The sequence below is a fragment of the Lissotriton helveticus genome, chromosome 1_1 (assembly GCF_964261635.1).
Source record: "Lissotriton helveticus chromosome 1_1, aLisHel1.1, whole genome shotgun sequence".
NCBI classification, from domain to species: Eukaryota; Metazoa; Chordata; class Amphibia; order Caudata; family Salamandridae; genus Lissotriton; species Lissotriton helveticus.
Window position 1 is genome coordinate 1,024,622,119 of NC_136057.1, and position 20,551 is coordinate 1,024,642,669.

Genomic DNA, 20,551 nt, shown 5'->3' on the forward strand with positions numbered 1-20,551 from the left:
CGTCGCTATCGCCTATTAGCAAGGCAGGCGTAGCGATGGAAATATTCGCGCTAAGCGCGAATATCTCCAAAAACGAACGCCTGCTCAGACCAGTTCTTAGCCATTAAATCCAATGGCAGTTGGATATTGTGGCTAAGTCCCTGTTAGCGATAATGCGTGAATATCGCTGGATTCTCAACGATATTCTCGCATTTCGCCGCTAACGCCTGAAATGTTATTGCATTTGAGATAAACGTTGCTAATAGCATGTTATCTCTGCGATAAAATCAGGCGAAGCACGGCGATAGAAAAAATGTTGCTAAGCTTAGTCAGCGACAATTTTCGCTAGTTGTTGATAATAGGCCCCAGAGCGTGGTAGTTGGACACATTTTAGAAGTGTGGCAGGTAAAAACAATGTTACTTTAATGGCCAAATAAAAATATTGTGTGATAGGAAGAGAGCAGAATCGTCCCTATCTGCTAAAATAGTTAACTTTTTCTCTGTCCCCCTGCCCTGTCACATTTTAATCTGACTTGCGACAACATACGTGTGCGTTCTATCAAGCATGGTTTTTGTACTGGAATGGGGCCCTTCCAGTAAAAAACTATGGGGCATAATATCAAGACAGGAAATAAAATTATCGCTGCTTCATCGAGTGGCGATAATGGGCTTGATAATATGCTCTATGGTATTTCAATCGAAGCCCATGTTAGATGTGAAGACATCTAACATGGGCTTCGACTGGAATTCCATAGAGCATATTATCAAGCCCATTATCGCCCCTTTATCGGCAGTTTTCTGCGGATAAAGCGGCGATAATTATGGGCCAGATGTAGGTGAAATAGATTTATCGATTTTAAATTACCGAATTTTACCGATTCGGTAATTAAAAATCGGTAAATCTATGGGGTCGACATGTAGGTATTCCAGATGTGCTGGAATACCGAATCGGATGATTTCTGTATTTACCGATTCGGTAAATACCGAATCGGTAATGCCCATGCATTCCTATGGGCTTTGAAGCCCATAGGAATGAATGGGCATTACCGATTCGGTATTTACCGAATCGGTAAATACCGATTTTCACAAGGGTGCAGGGGGTGTCACTTTGACACCCTCTGGCACCCCCAAAACAGGCTCGGGTGCCATGTGGCAGGCATACATGCCCTAAGGGCAGGTCTGCCTGTCACATGGCATAGGTGTGCATGCACACATGTGCATGCACACCGGAATCGGTATTTTACCATCAAATTGGATTTGATGGTAAAATACCGATTCGGTAAGGCTCCTGGGACTCTGAAGAGTCCCACCTACATATGGGTGGCTCAGATTCGGTAAATTTACCGATTTTTTATTTTACCGAATCGGTAAAATTACCGAATCGGTAATTTTACCGATTCGGTAAAATAAAGCCCCCTACATACCAATCACCTATTTACCGATCGGTAACGGCCGAAAATACCGATTTTCGGCCATTACCGACCGACCTACATCGGGCCCATATATCTCCTGTCTTCATAATATGCCTCTATGTTTTAAAGCTTTGGCCACTTGATGTGTGTGCTTTGCAGAGCGGCATACATGCAATGTTAGAAAACTCCGGGCATGTTTATAATTTGTTCCAGTAATACGCATGCCTCGAAGATGTGTAAGCATTTGTAAGTGTTATCTTCACAGACCCTCCAGCATTTTGCGATTTGGCGATTCGCGAATTTGCTGCTATATTGGTGTAGTCCTGCAATGCCCGCGTATTTAAACTAACTTGCTGCGAAAAACTGAACCGGTATGCATTTCGTCCCTGCTGTGATTTTGTGTTATTCTCTTGCTCTTGTGTTGTCATAAACTGATGCTTTGCCTTTGGCTTTGATGTCCTGCACATCATTACATGCCTCTGCGTGTCTTCAGGGAATCCCTAGTCTTGGCCCCGGGGCAGTGTTTTCATTTCTTCTTTCACTACTTGCATTCGGCCTCTGCCAGCCTGGGAAGTCAGAGGATGGCTAGAGATAAACTTCAAATGTTTGTTCTCAGGGAAACAGGCCTGGTTTCTCCTCGCCTCCATAATATGGGAACCGCTTTGAGGAGGGAGCGTGGGTGCACCCACGACTCTATGCATTATCTTTCCTCCTTATTTGCACAATCAGGGGCATACCAGTTGTAAACCTTTCATTTGAGAAACTGAGCTAATTTTATACTAACTATAGGTCTGTGTTGAAAAGTGGCTAGTTTCTATGTTTGTAACAGTTCAAAAAGACACCAATAGCCAATTTTAATATAACCTTGTTAAGGGTGTCATATTTCAAAGCACCTCTCAAGTCATGTGCATGGTAGGTGCATTGTGAGCACTGGACAAAAGGTGTAGATAATGAACTTTTTGTACTGATGGTTGTGTTTTTAACTGAAGCTCGTCATCCCCATATGCTTATATACCTAAATACGAACCAGAGCCCGGGTCGGAGGGGGGTGGGTGAGGTGGAGAGTGATTGTAGGCTGAGGGATGGTGGTCAAGGGCGATATGGATGAGGGACAACAATGCATGCAGAAACGAGCCCAAACAGCAGAAGGAAGAGAATAAAATGCTTGCAGAGGTAGCCAGAGGGAAGAGTGTGGAATTGTCATGCAGACTGATCAGCAAAAGGTCTGGATCTGGGCACTCACTAACTCATAATTCAAGTGTGTAAACTTATTCAAAAGGGAAAGGCAAGGGTGACAATAAGGTTTGCTATTGTCACTGTCTCAAGCAACATTGTTTACTCACTGGCCACTTCAGTACACATTGATTTTCAAATCTGCTTTCCTGCTCACTTCTGAATGAGATGTTCTGGGTTAGGAATAGGACACTTTACCCTGCACACTTTTACTCCACTTGCCATTACCCCGCAGTTTTTACACAGCAAAATATTTTACAATGTAGGGCTTTACAAAGCAATCCATTACAATGCATTCCCTGTTACAATGCAATTTCCTATTCTAACTCCACGGGGGCCCTGGTTGTAAAAGATTTTACAGTGTAAAAATTGCGGGGTAATGTCATGCGGAGTTACACTTGCGGGGTGAAGGATGTTTCCCACTGGGTTAGAGGTATTAAGTGATTTAGCTGGATAATCAGTGCTTTTGAGGGACAGAACAACCAGATATGGGACAACAATGTGCCACAAAAATGCTGCAAAAAACACAATCGTATGCCACAATATGTCTACTTCGGTGCTGCAAACTGTACTCATCAATGCTGCAATATCCTGGGGGGGGTCTGTCTTCAGTAATTATGGAATAGGTCCTTGAAGAGGGCTCAGTAGTGCACCAGAAGCCAGTAATGAGTTTGAAGGTTGCTGGATAATGCGGTGTGGAATTTAAGAGTTCATGTTGGGTTTGCTGCATTGATTTGTTACACTTGGATTGTTGCAAGTTGTTGTTGACAAATGAGGACGTACACACAATCCCGCTTGTGCTAAGTGTCTGGGTGTGCACTTTGCTAGTGAGAAGAGATAGCCAGCCAAAAATGTTTCAAACAATGAGGAAGCTGGTACCAAGACGCTGATCACTTAGTTGTCCATCAAGGCTTATTACTTGAGGATGATTCCCAGATGTATGGCTGAATAAAGTGATACCAAGCTCATGGGAGTGGGGAGAATCTAGCTAACAAAACTGGCCCGAGTTCCTCCTTATGCACACATGTGTTCCAATTGCTGATAAGTAAATAAAATAGGCTTAGAGCTATATGGCATACAAATGTTCATTATCACAGTTCTCTTTTATCATGTGAATGGCTAACCCGTTAATTAAAAAAATAAACAATCACAGCAAAGCCTGTCTTTGACATGATAAAACCTGCATACTCTGCCTTGCACAAATTCTGTGGTGGTGCTTGGTGGTAATCCTGCCATAATATCATAGGCAAAACATATAGGACTAAACTAACAATGACGTAAGTTCACACAGATAGGTAGTTTTAATATCCTTAACAACACATCTAAATATATATATACTTAGCTATATATACTTACCTCATCAATATCTGTCCTCTCTAGTTTGCCTCTGACATTATTGTTGGACAATATTTCCAACTCAATATTCTGTACTTCTACTGGTGGTTGTGGTAATGGTGATGGTGATGGTAAATTTGGCATTAATGGTAGACGTAAAGGTGGTTATGATAATTGTGATAGTAATGATGGTGTAATGGAGATTTTGGTAATAGTGGAAGTAATGGCAGTAGTGATAATAGATCAAACTTGAGGGGTAACAACATATTGAGTAAAGCCTACTGCACTTAACAAAAAAATACAAAACAAATTGTTTTCTCCATGCAATGCATGTATGAGATAATGGAGTGAAGATGTGATAAGTGAGTGTATTTCCCAGGTTTAAACTAGTCCCTCATACATTGAGTGCAAGCACTCCAGAGGAGAAGGCATGGTAGACAAGACAGAAATAGCATTATATGAGAGGGTAATACTCTTATGAGTAGAGATAAAGCCCACTCTGAATATTTTAAAGAATTGGTAACAATACATCTTACAAGCAGCGGTTTAGCCAGGGACAAAAGCACTACCTGCCTTGTTAAGCATGTATGTTGTTGCACTAAATTCCAACTTTGCTTGTAATGTGACTATTTTGGTTTAGCAATCAGTAAATGTTAAAAAAAAATGTCAATGTAAATCCGTGTTTGTAAAGCGCGAACTACTCACCCTTACGTGTCTCAAGGCGCTTGGGCCCTCGTGGAAATTAAGTGAGCTATTACCCAGAGACACATGGTGCTGAGCTGATCTGCTGCCAGAGCCAGGGATGGAACCGTGAGCTCTGTGATCCAAAGTCAGCTGCATTGGCCGCTGCACCACACCTCCCCACTAGAACAAAGTTTGATCTTTAGATATTTTCTGTTTAACTAGAAGGCATGAGCTATCTGCCCCTCCTGCTTGCATGAATCAAATGTACTAATGTTGAGGCTTTGAACGTTGCAATGAGTTTCAGAGATCCAGGCAAGATAGTGTTTTGCCACCTGGAATACTTCCCATACACTGAAAAAGACCAATTATGTACATTTTATGCATTAATGTTGTGCTGTCACTAGGCTGTAGTAAATATATGTCACAGAATCATGGTTTTAATATTGACCTGTCAAACTATTGAATTCATGATACGGACTACCAATAAATTGTCCATGGAAATTTATTTGGGCAGTATAGATTGAACCCACATCTACGTACCTTGATGATAGGTTGGTGGTTCATATTTTGAATATTATTTTGAAAGATCATAGTAAAATTATAGTGTTGTGATATAACTCCAGTTGCTGCATATAGCTGTAGCTTTACCTCACTTCATTTGGAATGCAGGTGTGGTGGGTGTGTTCCACCCCCTCCACCCCCCATTTTGTGCAGAATGGTACACTGGACAACAGGGTGCAGACAAATTTGTCGTTTTTGTCTGACAAATTTGCCTGTATTCTGCCCCCCACTCTAGCGAGAAATGGAAAAAATGAAAGATTCTGCATTCCAACTGGTGGCTGGGGGAAATGAGTGGGAATTAGATGTCATGTGATATTCTACTAGTTCATCCCCAAATTTTCATCCATCGCTACACATGGGACTTCTTTATTTTTCATGTATTTTCATTTTCTATCATGCATCTGACAGTAGTTTTTCTACGAGGTCTTTGACCACATGTAGGAAGTATGATATATTTGGTGGTTAAGAGAACGACTTATGGACTGGCCCTGTGAAAGTAAGTGACATTAATCTGTTTATGTCTTTCTAATTTAAACAGACAATTAAAAATGGGAATACGGCATGGTGCAGAGACAAGTTTAAAGGGTACCACATAGCTTTCTTTTCCCAAAAAGCCTGATTTGTTTGTTTTTATTATTAGCAGATACCACCACCTCACCATGTACCCATTTTAGCTTTTTTGATGTTGACTTTGTGAAGGCCTTTATTCACTGCCACTTTCCTGCAGAACCATTTGAAATTGTTATACAGTTGTGTGTGCTCCTGGCTGTCTTTCACAGAGAGAACAATTAGTGATGTATATTCATAGGAGCAATCACTCTGTTACTAATACCAAAACATTGTCCTAAATGCCTTATGTCCTTTAATATAACGTTTGCTGATCGCAACATAAATTCTGCTTCATTGTCATTTGAACAGAGCCATTTGTTCTTCAGCTAGACAAATAATAGATTTCTTGAACAATATGCCAACAGTCCTTGAAGAATTTGAAACCAAAAAAGGAATCTCTGCTAAATCAAACACCACCTGGAGTTGCTATGTGTAATACTGAAACAAGCTACTAGCTAGGAACTGTGAGAGCTGGTGAAGAGGACGGGCATAAAAGTTAAAAAGCAAATGGTGGCAAACAGTAACAAGATAGACCACCACATTACTCTACTAAAGACTCTTTGGCTGAGTCACCTTTGTCTCCACGGCTTCCTTATTGTTGAAAAAGATGTAAACTAATTTCCCTATGTCATCACCACAAGTTCCCTAAATCGTTGAATAATCAGGGGAGTCAAATATAGGTGATATATTCAGGATAGCAGAGGCCCTGATCCCATTTATTAAGGGTGTTTGTGCATTAAGACGTGCAGTTTTGTTCGCTGTGTTTGGTCAATAATATGACAGCCAAACTCCAAACATTTTTTTTATCTATTGAAACAACTGGATCTTCAGATTCGACACTTTCCCAAGGATCTTCAAAAGGAAGGGAAGACTGGAAAATGGATAGCAGTCATTCAATTCACTGGACTGCATGGATATTTGTACTTAATGGAATAATCCTCTTTTTGTTTTCAGAAAATCCTGATAAACTGCACCCAAATCAAACTAATTTTAATATTTGTGACTATTGGTAAAAGAGCCTCACTGCATTCTTTAATTGAAACACAGGGACAAAGATCACTGGGACAACACACATGATTTGCATTCCTTATGATCATTCTGACCTTTTCCACTGTAGTCTCATGGAAGTAAAATAATAGATGTGTGGGATTCTTTTTTTTATTTCATCTGAATTCAGTGAACCACTTGGTATGAGCTTTTACTACTCAGGACAGTAATTGATGGTCTGATTTGCTCTATTTTTATTACAGTGGAACATTTTTAATGCGCTAGTCTTTACGGCACAGGATTAATGCCGGTTGAGAAACAATGTCAGCAAGAGGTTTTGTCCTCTTAAGTAATTATTATCTTGAGATTCCTGAATCAATGTTTTTTTTTAGCTTAGAGGGTACCTGGCTTATATTCCATGTGAGATGCCTTCAGTTCTTTTTGAGAAACTTCATAGGTGTACATTTCTAGGGTCTCATATCCAGTGAAATTAATTTCTTTAACCTTGTGATAATTTAGCATTCCTTGTCTTTGAAAGTGCACCTTTTTTCTTCATGGCTTTCATCAAGAAATATTACTACGCTCACTCTCTGGGGAATGTTTTTCATGAGGGGGTGATAGCAGAAACGAGGTTTTTAAAAACAACTTTGGGCCCCTGCACTTATGTATTTACAAATTAAGCACTGGTTCAAACTAATGGGGGTCTGCATATGTCGAGGTGTGCAGCTACATATTCTGACTATTCTAACAAACACAGGCAGCACCTTGCTAACACCGATGTTATGCATAAAACCCAGCCCAGAAACAGGTTGTAACGTTAGTGGGCATCGATAAAAGAATTTAGGGGCATATTACCAAGCAATAGCGATAATTATCGCTATTGCTTGGTTAGAGACAAAAATTTACCGCAGAGCTGCGGCGATTTTTATCGCAGATAAATCTTGGTATTACAAAGGTTTATCGCAAATGCGATAAAAAACGGCCGCAATGCATGAATGTCGCTAAAAAGTCAGTGATATTCATGCATTACCGAGCTAATGCTCTTAGCCATGTTATCCACCTCCCATTGGATAACATGGCTAAGAACTGATCAGGGCAGGTGTTAGCTTTTGGAGATATTCGCGCTTAGCGCGAATATCTCCAAAAGTTAGGAATAGGAGATAGCGATGTTAGCGACTGTTTCAAGTCGCTAACATCTTGGCACGCCCACTTTGCATTTCATTAGTGATAAATATCACTGACATGCAAAGTGGGGCCCAAGATGGTCGCTATCTCCTACTAGCTGTCGCTAACTGGTGTTAGCGACAGCTAGGTTATAGGGAGATAATTTTATCTCCGCTTTCTTGGCATTTAAAGCCAAAAAAGCGGAGATAAACCCCCTTTATAATATGCCCCTTAGTTTGTAAAATGTTATATGAAAACTTCACCTAAGTTTTTTCGAGCATTGTCTTCTTCCCATATTTTGTGCACAAGATGCAACTCATGGAGGTAATTGAAATGTGGGGTTGTGTGAATATATGTATATGCATCCCCGGGCTTCTAACATTCGGATCATCATTACCCAACCTATGATAAATTTAACCTTTCAACGTCTAGAATATTAAATATCCTCCCTATGAAGGATTTTAAAATACATAAATCCTTCCACACCTTTTCACGGTGTTTGGAGCCAGTTAGAAAAACCTCCTTAATGTCCCTTGAAGCTACTTTAGCGGGCTTGGTGCGTGCGGTTAGCAATTACCTGTGGCTTCTTTCAGGTTGTCATCAATTCTTGACAGTTTGGCTTGACTCGCAATAGAATCCTGAGCTCTTTGCAAAGATTTCTGCATTGTTGGTATAAGTATTTCCCACCAAACACTTTCTAATGTGGCTTTTAAAGTAGCATTTCTGAGAAGCTGTCTCTGTCTTCTGCAGAACAAGGCTATCGTATTCTGCAAATTCTCAAAATGCATAAACGTGAAACATAAGTGGCAAGCTTTTTCCAGCAGCCTCTGTCTTTGTGAAATGGTTCTTTGTGCAAACAACATTGAAAAAGCTAATTGTTTACTTTCAAGAAGAAAAGATAACAAAGCAGTTTTTGTGTGCAGGATTTATCTTGGGCTTATGTAATATTTTTATATAACTACGTGGAAGTGAAAATGGTTGTGTTCCTTTCTAGGTTAGATGGGAATGGAGTAGGTGATTTGATTGGCCAAAAAAGAACTAAGACTACAATGAGGTGTTGTAGGTGTCAGCACTGCAGCAGAACCCGCACTGATAAGGAGGCCCAGCTCTGTCCCAGCCTTTAATAACTGTGGAACAGGGAATACCGATGTCACCCCGCGAGCCCTCACCAAGCTTTGAAGAGAGAGTGTCTCGTTTTTAGGTTCATCTGCATATAGCCTACCATAGACTATATCACCAACTTCAAAGACATGCACAAAGAGGGCCTTTGGGACAGCCCTCTTCAGCCATTCTTCCATTTGGCTCTGTATTTTTCTTCCTTACTTTGAATAAAGTGTTATTTACTATTTGGATCAAAGGAGTGTTTCAGACTTACTGTCAGCTATTGGCCATTAAATGTGTTATTCCTCCTCCCTAAACAGTGGTTTGCATTGCAGTGTAAGGGCTCTGAAGCATAGCACATTGTATTCCCTGAAGTGTTTCTACATTCCTGTTGGTGCTGCCCCAAAGGCATGTTGTTAGGAAATGTGATCCTGATTATATGAGATTCGTGCTCTTTTGCACTTCAATGAGAGTTGGCATCCAGGTGTGAATTCACTCCTAAATGTGATACTACAATGCTGCCTAGTGAGCACTAAGAGTGGTTTGCACTAAAAGTGTATTTACTCCAAAAGTGAATTTTAACCTTAAAGTTGTTTCAGCTCCTCAACGTTTTACACAAACGGCTGAATGTACTATCAGTATCAACCAAATGTGATGCTATACTGATATTCAACAATTATCCCTGATATTGCATCTTGTATACTTCATTTTCTCTCTGTATCAGATATGTTTCAGCTAAATATGATACCGCACCTCTGTTTACTAAATGTGATGGTTGCCCTTGGAGTGTTTCAGATTCAGGCTTATGTTTTACCAATTGTGAATTTGCAAATAAACGTCTTTTTGTCTTTTAAATGTGAATTCGCACCTTTCTATCTTTTTCCTCAAAAGTGTGATTTGATATCCTAATTGTTTTAGACACTGCTAACGCGGGATTTCTGGCCTATTGTCGTTAATCCAGATCCCAATTCAGGTCGACTAAATCGTTGGTACCTGTCATTGAGTAAAAGGCAATCCACTACTAGGTTAATCAAGAAAGAACTTACGCCACTCTAAAGAACCACTTACCACTGGAAAAGGTTTAAGAGTTTATTATAAAACCAAAGCTATCTGGAGATACAAACACCTCAAAATGAGGTTCAAAAGATATACAGGTGTCAAGATAAACATAAAATCTCTAAATGCTCGTAGTCGACAGAATAGAATTACCAAGATCAGCTCAAAGGTCATTTAAGTTGCGAGAAAGCTACGAGTTGCAACTTGAGAGTCGTTTACAGAAAGGAAAATACAGGTTAGTCTGTCCCTACACTAGACTAAGTGGCATCCCTACTTAACAAGATCTTTTACCTAAAAAGGTGTCAGCCGTGGTGATTTCCAAAGAAGATCACACACTTCCCTTAGTCTTTGTCTCAAAGTCGAAGTCTTGCAGTTCCCTATCTGCCTACCCATCCGCTCTCTTAGGTTCCTCAGATCATCTGCTCTAACTCCACCCCGGGGTGCTGTCCCTAATACAAAATCACTTTTCCAATAGGAACGCCCCTGGAGACGCCTCTCACGTGGTGTTGGTTCTGGCGGCAACTTCCATGCTGGTACTCCTCGGGACCCTTCGTTAAAGTTGACCTTGCTTCCCAGGCTTCTCTCCGGCAAGACGGTACCCCCTAGAAATTCCTGAAGACTCCTACAGGCCTGTGCCTGGCTCTCTTGAACAAAAGTCTATTCATCACTTTCCTGATAAAAACCCCTCGCACCTGCAAAAGACACTTTCTCTGTGGGCCCCAAATTCCGGCCTCCACCATATCTTGAAGTCGTAAACTATTTGAACAGGCTTTACAGTTTGTGCCTAACACGACTTTTCTCTAACGAGCACATGCAGATCAAAGAAGCAACTTTATCTATTCAGGCCTACTAAAGTTATATGAATCGGGCCTCTGCACTATGCACATTTAATTTCTTTGTTTAAACAGTATTCGAACTAACACACATTACTATAATATAACACATCTATTTAAAACATTTCAATTCTATGATTAATAATACTTTGCAGTAAAATGACATTAGAATCCAAGTTACTTAAAAGTGTAGCAGCATCTTTCGTTTCTTGTGAAATGCCATGTGGCCTACACATTTCCATGGTTTGCAGAATTACATTTCTTTTGCACACAGCCACATAACATGAGATTCCAACATCATTACAACATTTCTACAAATCTCTACATTAGTTTTTCACACTGATATATGTATCCCTATTCTAATTACACTCATATATATATCTTCACTCTATAGTTTTGACACTCTTGTGTATTCTATTCTAAACTAATACAACATGCTTGTAAATATGGTGCACTTCTACATTTTTCAGATTTGTGCTCTCTCAATCCACCCTTTGATGACTTCCAGTAGTCATCATCATCACAACACCCTCTCTAAGGTATAGAGCATCAAACTGAAGTCGTTGCAATATTCCCTCGTTTCATCTCCTCTAGAGCCCTCAGACTCCGGTACTGATTCTCCTGCATCACAGCTAGTCTCCTCCCCTGCTCTCGCATGGATCTCTGCAACCTGTTTGCTCTATACCATTTGTACAGTCTCACCAATCCCCACAAAGCGATTACACAAATCACTATTATGATGATAGGTTTCAATATGTACCAAATGATATTCTTTCCCAGGTTGGCAAACCAACCTCCAACTTTACCCATTCCTTGACCTACTTTTTCCCATACTGTCACCTTTGTCAAATCCTCTATCTCCTGGTGTATTTCAGTAATGTTTCGAATGTACTTTTCTAGAGGTTTTGAATTGTCTGGAATGTAAGTGCAACATTCCTGGACCTTCAAAGCCTTACAGACTCCTCCCTCTTTGGCCAACAGAACGTCTAGAGCAAGTCGGTTCTGAAGAACCATTGCCCTTATCGATTGCATCTCTCCCTCCACCAGCATTAAAGATCTAGCAGTACTGGCGGATAGTCTATCTACAACTGTTGCCAATCTTCTTATCTTAACATCATTTAGTGCTATCCCCAAAATAGGAAACATAGCACCAAATACATCTCCAACTACCTCCTCAGCGCTTACATCCCTTCTTCTTCTAGTTTGTTTTCCCCTCTTTTTGGTTTCTAGGTCCTCAGCATGGTATATTTTGGGGAAGACAATTGCTAAGTAACATGATACATACCAATTATCGGTTAGTTTCACGTATGCATTTCTTCCACAAACAAAATACACATTCGGGATCACCTGCATTTCCTTTAGGAAATCTTTGGAGTAATACTCCAGTTGGAAAGCATGTTCACAACTGACCTCTCCCACAAACACATTCTCATAATATGTTTGACTTCTGTGTATACACAGCTTTCCCCTTTTCTCTCGGTCTAAAGCTATTGGACCATTGCTACCCTTTCTTTGGTGTGCCCTTTCTTCCTCGGTCCAATCTGTTTTCCACTGTCCTGAAGCTTTTAGGACCTTTTGTCTTCTATATCGATCATCCACCTGCCCTATAAACCTTTTCTCAATTTCGGACACTTTACAAGTCAAATTATTTCTTCGGGCATGTGAAGTATCTAATGTTCTCCATGGAAGGAAAAATTTCTGTAACCTGTCTTCACTTTTGTAATAATCCCATTTATTGAGGTGCTTATAATTTGGCACCTCTGGCAATATCGAGTCAAAGTTCGAGAAGTAATACTCAAACCCCTCACGTTCATAAAATATGCTCAGCAACAAACTACATGAGATTCCATAGGTCAATGGAAGATGATGATACCTGATGCCTTCATCTACAGAGGCTGGCAACTGCATGCAGACATAGCAGTTCTTCGCCTCCATGACATCAATGTATTCATAAAGCAATTTGGCATAAGCATTTGATTTAAAATTCCCCTGTGATTCGTCTGCATGTAATCTCTTAATCTCAGCATCTAACAAAGCTTTCTCTTTCGCTGTGTTTTCCCCCTGTTTGCCAGCCGTAGGAGGCTTCTGTGTTGATACGCTTTTTGCTTCCTTCTCTGCTTTCACATCATTTTCATGTCCCACTACATATGATACAGTGACCACTAAAACTATAAGAGAAATCACTACCACTAAAAGTGTACCTATTATGCATTTTGCCCTGCGGTTCGGGTTGCCAGCCTCCATGGTCTCAAGACAGTGTAGCTCTGGTTTTCTTTTACAGTACAAAGTCTCTTTTCTTTGCTTCTCCAATCTTTCGAACCACACCTGGAAGCTGAAAATCCCCTCCGCAAAACAGTCTCTAAGTTCTGTAGCAATAGGCAACCTTAGTCCTTCTCCATCCTCTAAAATGGAAATCCCTAATTTCTTCTTCTTCTTCTTGACGCTAGGTTATCTCTCAATCTGTATTTACAAAGTTCTTTGCAAAGTCTTTAGTAATCCGAAATTATGCGTGTTCCAACAACTCCCACCACTTGCTCGAATATTTCCAAACGAAGAAGGATTCCCTCAAGTATTGGACACCTTGAACAGCAACACAGAAATTCAACTGTGTTTAGGATCAATTCTCTTATTCCGCTCAGAAGAGGAGGATAGACGATGTTGAGTGTCAGAAGCCCTTCGACCTCCGCGCCTGGTATCAGCAACTCTACTTCCACGGTTATAATTGGGTCAGTTCTGGTCAGGGTCACTTTCCTCACCCTCCCAGTTCTGCGTGCTTCGGACATCTGTAGCGAGGTAGGTCCACTCAGGAGTAGCGTATCTTCTGCAAGGCACCCGCACCCTCCTTGATCTTCTCGGACCTTCCTGTTCTTGTCCTTGTGCACTTTCTTCTGGATCTGAGTCTTCGGATATAGGAGCAAGAGTTTCCTCTCGGGCTGGCTTCAAGCTTGGCCTCCTTTTTCTTTCAGGCCAGGTGGCTGCTCCACGCCTTGTTCTCCTATTTCTTGTCCGTTCACTCGGTTCTTGATCACTCTGAACTTGTTCTGTGTCTGAGTTGTTTTCACAGCAGCTTTCTCCTTCAGTGGCAACTTCAGTTTCACTGCCGTTCTGTCTTTCTTCTTCTTCTGGATCTGTGACACTCCCAACTTCTTCAGACACCCCCACAGCTTGACTGATCCCCTCTTGCGATTCTTCCTCCACAACTGGATTTTCGTCTGTGAGAGGAGCTGTTTCTTCAAGAGGTGCTGGAACTCTTCGAGTATGGGAAGCGTGGATCCAATTTGGCAGCCCTCCGCACTTCACGGCAGTGTTCGTCGTTAAGATGATCTGGTAAGGTCCTTTCCAGCGGACGTCTAAACAGTTCTTCCGGACGTGCTTCTTCACCACTATCCAGTCACCTGGACACAGGTCGTGGCATTGATCTCTTGAAGATGGAACTTCTGCGGCCTGTACCTGAAGAGACACAGAATGAATGGCGTCAGACAACCCCTTGCAATAATCCAGGATCAGGTCATCTGTAATGTTCAACAATGCGGTTGTTGGGACAGTTGGAAGTCTCATTGCCCTCCCCCTCAGCACCTCGTGTAGAGAGAGACCTGTCCTCCTGTCGGGTGTGCTACGCATGCTCATAAGGACCAAAGGAAGAGCATCAGGCCAACTTAAGGAAGTTGATGAACATACTTTAGCAATTCGACATTTCAGCGTCCCATTTATCTGCTCCACGATACCTGAAGCCTCTGGTCGATAGCTACAATGCAATTTCTGATCAATGTTCAATGCAGAGCAAAGCATCTTCACAACTTCGCTGTTAAAATGTGTTCCTCTGTCCGATTCCAGAGAGGCAGGCACCCCGAAGCGCGGTATCAACTCTCTAAGCAACAACTTTGCTACTGTGAGTGTATCGCACCTGCGTGTAGGGTATGCTTCAACCCATCTGGAAAATATGCATACTACCACCAGAACATACCTAAGGCGGTTGACTTTTGGCATTTCAATAAAATCCAATTGCATTCTGTTGAAGGGCCCCCCAGACCTCCCAATGTGACTTAGTGTAACTGGTGTTCTTTTCCCTATATTCAACTGCTGACAAGTAACGCATCGCTTACACACTGCTTCTGCTGCAATCCTAAATTTTGGGCAATACCAAGTCTGCCTGAACACCCTCAGCATGGCATCTCTTCCCAAATGCACTGGACCATGTATCTGTCGTGCCATTGGACTCGCTAACTCCTCGGGTAACACTGCCCTTCCATCTGCTGAAACCCAAAAGTCCATTTCGCTTCTCACACAACCTGCTGTTTCCCATGCCTGCTTCTCAGATTCAGGTGCATTGTCTTGCATTTGTTTCAAATCTTCCCAAGTATCAACAGTTTCTAACATCATGCTTAGTTCTGTCCTTTCCTGAGCCCCACCTACTTCCACCTCCGTGAAAGAATAACCATGCTCCGCACAATAGCGGGCAACTTCGTCTGCATATCTATTTCCCTGTGACACAAAATCTGTATTTTTCGTATAAGCTAGACATTTCACAACCGCAATTGTGGCAGGACCCTGTAATGCTTCTAACAGCAGTCGTACAAATTCTCCGTTTCTGATTGGCGAACCAGAGGAGGTCTTGTAACCCCTCTGAGACCACAATTGCCCGAAATCATGAACTACACCGAAACCATATTGGCTATCAGTATATATGGTGACTCTAATTTTATTACCTGCTGTACAGGCACGTGTCAATGCAATGATTTCTGCCACCTGAGCGGAGTGTACTCCTTCCAGGCAAGCGGCTTCCACAACTCCAGTAATGGTGCAAACAGCATAAGCTGCTCTCAACCGACCAGTATCATCTCTTAAACATGAACCATCGACAAAGTAAATTTCATCGGGGTCGATCAATGGTTCATCCACAATATCTGGTCTTGGCTTCGTACCTAGTTCAGTCACATCAAGGCAATCGTGATCTTCACAGTCTTCGCTTTCAATGTCATTAGGAAGTGGCATCAGAGTAGCAGGATTCAAGACAGAGCACCTCTTAAGGGTCACGTTCTCTGCTGCAAGAATAACTTGCTCATAGCGCGTGAGCCTACTGTTAGTCAAGTGCTGGGTCTTGGTCCTGGTCATTAACAGTTCCACAGAATGAGGTACATACACCACTAACTGGTGTCCCATCACAATGCTTTCACAACGCTCAATGCTGACACCTGTTGCAGCAACGGATTTGAGACATCCGGGCAACGCTGCGGCTACTGGATCTAAGGTAGCCGAAAAGTATGCAACTGGTCTACCGGCATTTCCATGGACTTGCACTAAAACTGACAAAGCACAGCCCTCCCTTTCGCAGCAATAGAGGGAAAATGGCTTCTCATAATCCGGCATCCCCAGAGCCGGAGCACGACACAAGTCATCTCTCAGCTGTAGGAACGCCATCAAGCACTCATTGTCCCATGGTACCGGATCACTCACCTCCTTGTGCGTCAGTTTCTGTAAGGGTTTTGCTTTCAGTGAAAAGTTAGCTATCCACTGTCGGCAATAACCAACCATTCCTAGAAACATCCTGACTTCTCTCTGTGTTGTAGGTGAGTTCATCTTCATGATTGCCTCTATTCTATCTGGTGACACCTTGCGCTTTCCTTTTTCTATCCGGTGACCCAAATACTGTACTTCTGTCAGACAGTACTGCAATTTGCTCGGGGACACCTTGTGTCCGTTTTCAGCTAAATGGTTCAGCAAGGCGATGGTGTCTTCCTTGCAAGCTTCTTCTGTTCCTGACGCAACAAGTAGGTCGTCTATGTACTGGACCAGAACCGAGTTCTGGGGCAGTACCAGACTTTCAAGATTTGTCTTCAACAGCTGATTGAAAATTGATGGGCTATCTGTAAATCCTTGGGGGATTCGACACCATGTTAAAACGCGATTCTCCATTTTAAAAGCGAAGAGATACTGGCTCTCTTCATCTAATGGGATTGAAAAGAAGGCCTGACAAAGATCTATCACTGTGAACCACTCAGCTTGGAATGGTATCTGAAACAGTATCACTGATGGATTCGGTACCACTGGACAACATGAAACAACAATGTTATAAATTTTTCGAAGATCCTGTACTATTCTAAATTTCCCACTAGGTTTCTGCAAACCCATAATCGGGGAGTTGCATGGACTTCCCACGATTTCCTTCAGTATTCCCTGTTGAATCATAGAGTCGATCACATGTTTTATTCCTGCAATCGTCTCTTGGGACAGCTTGTATTGTGGCGTTCTTGGATAATCGACATTTGGTTTCACTATGATCTTCACTGGCTCTACCCCTTTGACCAATCCTATCTCTTCTCCTGTAAAATCCCATACTTCTGATGATACTGCCTCGCGTAAGTCCCAAGGATGATCCTCCACAGTCAGAGTAGGATACAGTTCTATGCATGTTCTTGAATTTACAATTTTGAAGGTAGCGTCATCATCTGTTGTCTCTACCTCTACTCCCTGAGGTGTGCAGTATATGGTACAGTTCAATTTGCACAATAAGTCCCTTCCTAACAGACACACAGGACTAGAATCACACACCACAAACTGATGTTCATTCATGTAGTTTCCGATTTTCACTGACACTGGTTCCGTCAAAGGGCTAGTCATTCTCTTGTTTGCGACTCCTACCACCTGAATTGTTTCCCCCGACATTGGTAGATCCGGAACCACTGCTGATCTCAAAGTTGATCGAGTAGCTCCGGTATCCACCAAGAATGTTGTGGGACACCCTGCCACTTCAGCCTCAACAAATGGTCCTCTTTGATCCACTTCCAGAACTGCCCCAAGGGTACAGTCCTCTTCTTTGCTTACACATTGTCCCGTCAAGGGATCAATGTAGTAACATTTTTCCTCATCTATGAAAAGAGGCATTTGTCTAAAAACCTTTCCCCCTGTCGAAATCTTTGGTGGCTGCGGAAACTGAGCTCGTGGAGCCGAAGTCCCCCCTTTGGCCACCGTAATTCTTGGCACTGTCACCCCTTGAACTGGAACCTCTGGAACCTCCTCCTCTACCTCTAGTTCCCCGTTTTCAGGGTTATAGGGACACTCGCGTCTCCAATGTCCCACCTGATGACACTGGTGGCACTTTGTCGTTTTCTTCAACGTAGCAATGTCAATTCTAGATCTCATGTTTTCCTCACTGTCCTTATTCTGATTGCTCGATTTCCGTCCCATTGTCCCCGTCCCCTGCTGCTGCTGTCCGCTCTTTCCAGCTGACTGCATCTGCACCACCATAAGCTTCTCTTTTAGCTTCTTTGCTTTGGAATCTATTTTGTCACTGCAGTACCTTGCATACCTCAAAATCTCATCTAATGGTCTGTTTTGCCAACAAATTAAATGTTGCTGAATCATCAAACAAATATCAGGTCTTAACCCCAAAACAAACTTTGACACAAACTGTCCTATATCCTTGGGGTCCATTACATCGAGTCCACTGTATTGTTTGAATGTTTTCAGCAATCTCTCATAAAACTCATGAACTGTCTACTTGGGTTCCTGTCTTGTTCGGTCTATTTTTACCCAATCTATGTCTTGTGGTGGGACCTTATCCTTCAGCCAAGTTATTACTCTTTCGTATTTCAACATTACAATTTCAGACGGTCCATTTGTAGCAGCATTCCTTTCTGGCTCTACAGTTGGCCACTCGACACTAGTCTTGCATGCTGTCCACAAATCTCCTGGCACCACAATGTCAAACAAGGTGTTCAAATCAATCCACAATACCTTTGAGATTTTCACAAACCTTTCTACCTGCTTGTACCTCTCAACAGGATTGTCCCTTAACTTCGGAAATGAGTTGGTAAATGCAGCCAAATCTCCTCTACTCCAGGGCACATGTACATAGTTCCTATTCGATATTTCTCTCAAAGGAAATGCCTCCATCTGCATTACCCTTCCTTCCGGAGACATCACACTCGTGCTCCGTCTGACAGTACCCCTTTTGGACCACCTCTCTTCCCATTTGTCCAGATCTCTCCACGCTCTTATTCCTGTTATCAGCTCCCTGATGTGTGTTTTTAATCCTGTAGTTCTCTTCTCGTCTAAGTCTTGGTCCGAATACTGCAACCTATGGTTACTCTGTAATGTCTTTGTTCTGCACAAGTCTACCATATACTTCTCTGCCAGTTCAGACAGTTGCTCATGAATTGCTCTTGCCTTTCGGGTAATATCCTTTGCTATAAACAGTAACTCATCTTGTTCGTACAAGTCAATCCTTTCTGAGGCTAACGTCCCATCTATTATCTCGTCCAGATCATTTTTTAAACTAGTGACATCGAGTCTTTTGGCCTTTACTGCAGCTTTCAGTACGCTGGCTCTAGGGGGTCCATTCACATCTCTCCCATCCCAGCTCCGAGTCCTACGTCTAGGCTCAGGCGAGTTATGGGGAGTCCTCCCATGTTCCCATCTCTCCAGGTCCCATGCAGTTCCATCCTCTCTGGGTGTATGGTGAAACACTTTCCCATTTCTCATAATCCCACAAGTCCCATCCTGAATGGTTTCCCTAGATACATGGTAAGACATTCCGTTATTCCCCCTTTCTTCGTCATTTGCCGGTGGTCTCTGATCTCTCGACCCATGGCAAGATCCTTCACTGTTCCCCATGCTCCCATGACTCCAGTGCTGTACATTATCATTAGGTGCATGGTGAGTACATCTAAACCTATCCCTGTATTCTTGTGTCCTTCGGTCTCCTTTACTTGTAATGAGACGGGACGTCTCTCCACATTCTGTACTTCTCTCCCTTCTCTCCTGCCCATTTCCACCGTCAATATGACGTATAACTCCTCTACTCTCCGGGCTGTTACCATCCCACTCCTGGCTGCTTGCGCTAGCCCCGCAGTGAGACAATGTTCCGTTGCCTCGACTTCCCCACTCAGCCCCTGTTCTTGACCTGTGGGCTGGTGCTTCTGTGGACCCATCCCATTCTCTCAAGTCAGCTCTCAGCTCCTTAAAGGATTTCGGCCGTGGTCCCCTCAGGTCCATCGGTCCTCTCTGACCCCCCTGTTCTCCTGCGGGACCCACTGCTGAATAAAATGGGGTGCTCCACGTCACTGGTCCTGGCAATTGCCTCCAGGCATTTGTCATGTTATTTCTCCTTTCCATTTCAACTCTTTCTCTGTCTAACCGCATCTGTTCTTCCTCTCTGTCTCTCTCGGGGTTGTAAATCTATACTATAGGACCTATGGTAACGGGTACTTGTAGAGCGTCTGGCAACCCATAAGACTCAACCTTCTCAGTGATTGGCGTCTTCTGTACCACAAATCTTCCGACTACACTCTGTACTGTACTAGGTTGAGGTGTTTCCTCACCTTTGGTAGGTGTCCACTCCGATATAGGGAGTGGTCTATACCCCTCTATGGCAGCCCCACCTCCCCTTGGGAGTTCCTTACTTTCTGTCTCCCCAACGTTCGGAGGCGGTCTATCTATTAGCAATCTATTTATCAAGTTGTCTTCCGACTCGCTCTCCTCATCTTCTTCCATGAGCCTCTTTTCTCCTGCCACCTCTCTCACTGGGTACAACTTATCCACCTCAATAGCCTGTACCCTCCATCTCTTGGCGTCCGCATACCATTGGGCATCTCGCAC

At 42.6% G+C, this 20,551-nt stretch overlaps 1 long non-coding RNA gene across 3 annotated transcripts in view; it reads left to right on the forward strand.

The window, feature by feature from the left end:
* The window catches only part of LOC144820128 (uncharacterized), a 485,905-nt gene extending 476,005 nt beyond the window's left edge, over positions 1–9,900 (forward strand). For all 3 annotated transcript variants that reach the window (XR_013607694.1, XR_013607693.1, XR_013607695.1), the window contains one exon: positions 8,959–9,900. This is a non-coding gene — a long non-coding RNA (uncharacterized LOC144820128). The remainder of the gene's footprint in view (positions 1–8,958) is intronic.
* The last annotated feature ends 10,651 nt before the right edge of the window (positions 9,901–20,551 follow it).